We start from the raw sequence: 4,406 nt of genomic DNA, 5'->3' as shown, positions 1-4,406 counted from the left end.
GGTCCGCGGCTCAGAGCGCGGGGCTCGCCTGAGGACAGCGCCCCCTGGTGGGCAGCATCGGAAAAGCCCCAGGGAGCGGGTGTCCGTCGGTCTGCCCTGCGGAGGCCCTCGTTTCTCCTTCGCAGCCCCCAAGCCCGTTCTCTGGCTCTCCATCCCCCGCCGACGTGAAGCAGGGGCTCCACCAGCCCCCTCTTTTCCCAACCGTGCCCCCCAGCAGTGACCTCTTAGGATCCCAGATCCTCCCTCACGGCCCCCAGATTCCGGGAAACAGGCCTTCATGAAGCACATGATGGTTTTCTGACGGGACACAGACGGCATGACAAAGTCGTGAGAACGTGCGAATCCTCTAAGGACACTGCCACAGTCCTGCCGTCCGCAGTGTGGACGTCCACACCCCCGGACCCGGCGACTGGATCCCCAGACCTTCTCCGCCTCTGTTCCCACACCCCCCTTCCCTGCACCCGCTCATCCCCAGCACCTGCACCTCTAAGCAATACCGCCCTTAACTGCTATCGCCAAGCGCACGACGAAAGCCACCGGTGCGCTCCTCGCGGTAAGCCCACAAGGCGGCAGCCGCCGTTTCTCCAGGACACAGAGGAGCTGCTCCGCTTCAGGGAAATCGGGCGTCCAGCCTCCTGCTTCCATCACAGGCACCGGCCCCACGAAGCTACTCACATCTCATTAAAACTGAAGTTTAAAATTGCACTGCTCAGTCATCCTGGCCAGACCCCGCCTGTCCAGGAGCTGTGGGTGGCGGGGGCCGGTGTACTGCACGCACGCAGGGGGGCGTCTCCGTCACCTCGGGGGGGCTCTGACGGGCCGAGCTGCTGTAGACTCTATGCGGGCGGCCAGAGCCAGGATTCAAACCCTGAGCTCTCTGGCTCCAAAGGCTCCGTGTCCTGCCCTGACCCCTCCTTGGAGGCCCCCGGCCCCTGGGTCCCCACTGGATGACTGGCCTGGAGGAGGGGCCTGGGAGCTCCGTGGGTTAGACTTCCTCCAGCCCCAGCCCCTCCCCCAGGGCCCTGCTGGGTCTGACCCTCACATGGGCGCGTCTGTCCCACTAGAAGGGCCTTGATGCCTTTTTCTTCTCTGGACCCCCGAGTGCCCGGGTGGGGCCCCGCCTGGGCAGGGGAAGCACTCGGGAGCCGGGTCAGTGGGTGAAGCCCCGTGCGGGCCGCCTGCAGAGCCCCCCGCTGCTCTCCCCAGGCCTCCCCACCCCTCACCTGTGCCGTGGCCCCCACACATCAGTGCTGCGGGGAGCAAGGGAGGGGTGAGGCTGGGTGGGAGGGTCTACAGACAGGATGGGGGCCGGGAAGGCAGGGCCTGGGGGTGGCCTGTGAAGAGCGGCAGGACAGAACAACTGGTTGTGCGGTTCCGTAAAGGTCCTGACGGGTCCTGTAAAGGTCCTGAGGGGTCCGTGAGACGCGTGCTGTTAATATCTTCCAGAAGGAGAGCCTGAGGTCACAGGAGCATAAGTGTCTTGCTCAGGGACTCACAGCTATCACCCGAGTCGGGATCCGACTTGGACCGCCTGGCTCCACAGCCACCGCCCTCTGCAGCCGCTATCCTACCCGCCAGCCACGTGCGAGAGGAGGCCTGGCCAGCACACACCGGTTCCACTGGTCCTCTGTCACCATAGTTTGGGGGGGTCGCTGAGCCCCGAAATGCACACGCTATGAGGGATGCTGGGCGTCCGGGGATGTGTGTCTGGAGGGGAAGGCCTGCTGTCCTGGCCCGGCCGGCGCAGCGGGAACCCTGAGAAGCAAAGGCGGATGTGGGGGGTGGCGGGGAAGACTGGGCGGGCCAGGAGCCGGGGGGCAGGGTCTGGAGGGACAGCGCCCCCGGCTGCACGGACGAGGCAGCGGAGGCTGGCCCGGCTGGAGGAGCCGTCCTGGAAGGTCTAGCACGAGCACGGGCTCGTTGGGGGCAGGGTGGAGGCGATGACGCCGAAGCCACAGAGCCGGGTTCGCCCTGTCCTTCCTGCAGGCTGGCAGACAGCGGCTGAGCCCCTTAGAGCCGCAGGGAGCCCGTCCCCATGTCCGTGGCTGGCGGGGCCTGTCCCCGCGTCCCTGGCTGGCGGGAGCCGTNCTGTCCCCGCGTCCGTGGCTGGCGGGAGCCGTCCCTGCATCTGTGGCTGCCTTCATTCCCTCCCCTGCTGGGTGCTCAGCCGCGGGAAGCACACGCCTTGCTGTGTCTCCCGGGACCTGGCGCGTCAGGCGGGCCCTGGCGTTGGCTGGGTTCAGGCCGGGGTGTAGCCTTGCGTAGTTGAGGAGGCCAGTGAGGCTTCTGTGGACGCGGCTGAAGCGGGGGTGTCCGCCGGTGAAGGGAAGAGTGTGGGCATCTGGCACGCTCGGAGCACGAGCCGACAGACCGGGGGCCTTGTCCTCCATTCGTGTCACCGTCGCCGGACTTCAGGTGTTTAAAGCTGGCGAGCACCTGGGCCTCCTTCCTCACCAGCCATCAGCGCTGCTCCGGGAGCGGCCGGCTGTGCGGCTCCCCCAGCGGGTCACCCGGAGCCCGTGCAAAGCTCTTTGTGCAAGAGTCTGTTCCGCAGCACCTGCCCGGAAGGCTGGCAGCCGGCACGCTCGCTCGTCACAGTCCCAGGGCCGGCGGGCAGGAGACCCGACCAGCCAGGGACGAAGGAGAGGCTTCCGCACAGCCAGCCAAGGGGGCTCTGCTTCTCGATCTTTTTTTTAAATGTTCATTTATTTTTGAGAGAGAGAGAGAGAGACCGAGCAGGAGTCGGAGAGGAGCAGAGAAAGAGGGACACAGAATGGGAAGCAGCCCCAGGCTCCCAGCTGTCAGCACAGAGCCCGACGCGGGGCTTGAACCCACGAACCGTGAGGTCATGACCTGCGCCGAAGGCGGACGCTTGGCCGACGCGTAGCGCCCCGCAGGCGCTGGGCCGTACACACCTGTGAGGACACCGTGACCTGAGCCGGAGCCACGGTGGGACGTGCTGGAGGGAAGGCACCAGCGGTCTGCAGAGCGAACTTGTTTCAAACGCACCTCTGGCGGATGTCAGAACGTGGATGGAATGAAAGTCCTGATGGTCCCCCCCTCCCCCGCCGCGTCCCTGCCGGACCCCTCGGGCGGGGCCGACCTCGGGCATCAGCGACCTCCGGGGCTAGCAGGAAAGTACAGTAAACAGACTCTTCGCAAAGTGAATTTTCCTAATACTTGAGCCCTTCGTACAGCGGGACTCCGTGAGAGGCTGACTAGCGGCCCCCCGGACGCCCACGCGCTGAACCCCCCGGGCCTGGTGTCAGCAAGAGAGACTTTGCGGTGTGACCGAGCTAAGGCTCACGAGCTGGGGGTCATCCCGGGTCACCTGGGGGGGGGCCAGTGTCCTCACAAGGGTCCTTACGAGGGGACACGGGAGGGTCCGAGGACGTAACGTGACGGCACCGCAGGCGCTGGAGTGATGTGTGTTGGAGGAGGGGCCGCCAGCCAAGGTGGCTGCTAGACTGCGGGAGCCGCCAGAAGGAACGCGCCCCGCCCCCCGGACCACTGACCCGGGACCCTGACTGCGGGCCTCTGGCCTCCTCCGAGATGCGGGAGCAGAAGCCTCTGTTGATTTAAGCCAGTGGGTTTGTGGGGGTTTCTGGAGCAGCCCCCGGGCAGCTGGTGGTGACCAAGGGGCAGCTCGCCAGCTCTGCGCACACCAGTCTCGCGTCCTAAACTGACGTGCTTCCAGCAAGCGCTGTCCCCCTGAGCCTGCAGGATTCCAAGCAGCAGCCGGCAGGTCCTGCAGCCCCCACAGGGTGCAGGGTGGGGGGTGTTCCCCGTGGACGCCACTCAGACCCAGCACGGCCCCAGCCTTCATGCACGGGGTCAGCCGCGTGGTGGGCTGGTACGTGTGCCCGCCGATCAAGCCAGGCGGACGCGTCTGCCCTGCGGTGCGGGCGCGAATCCCCAGGGGAAGCTGTGCTCTGTAACCGTGTCCCCAAACGGAGGAGAAAGCACCCATGGGTGGGGTGGGTGGGGTCAGCCCTCCCAGTGACGAGCCGCGTTTAAAGGCAGGCCCAGGCCGACATGTCTTCAGTCCAGGAAGGAATGGGGGATTGGTGTGGGGGCGGATTTGGGGCCGGGGGACAGTTCCACAGTGCCACGGTCCTGTCATCCCCGCACCTTCCTTGGGGTGCATCTGCCCCGCCCCTGGGGGAGGAGGAGGAGGCTGGAGGGGAGCACGTGGGCGGGGCCAGACCAAGTGGAGGAGCTGGGAGCCGGCAGGCACCGCCCCCTGGTTCAGGGGCTCACAGCCCTGTGAGGGGACAGACTGTAGCTGCAAGGGCGCCTGCGTCGTGCAGAAAGGTCTTCAAATAGTATTTTTTTTAAATTTTTTCTTTAATGTTTTATTTATTTCTAGGAGAGAGAGAGAGAGACAGCGTGAGCAGGGGAGGGTC

At 65.8% G+C, this 4,406-nt stretch overlaps 1 protein-coding gene across 1 annotated transcript in view; it reads left to right on the top strand.

The window, feature by feature from the left end:
* The window catches only part of CEMIP (cell migration inducing hyaluronidase 1), a 46,851-nt gene that overhangs the window by 15,035 nt on the left and 27,410 nt on the right, over positions 1 to 4,406 (top strand). The window lies entirely within an intron of this gene.

Source organism: Crocuta crocuta, unplaced genomic scaffold (assembly GCF_008692635.1).
Source record: "Crocuta crocuta isolate KB4526 unplaced genomic scaffold, BGI_CrCroc_1.0 scaffold7, whole genome shotgun sequence".
Taxonomy (NCBI): Eukaryota; Metazoa; Chordata; class Mammalia; order Carnivora; family Hyaenidae; genus Crocuta; species Crocuta crocuta.
The sequence above is the reverse complement of the archived record's forward strand: the minus strand, read 5'-3'. Positions and strand labels throughout refer to the sequence as shown.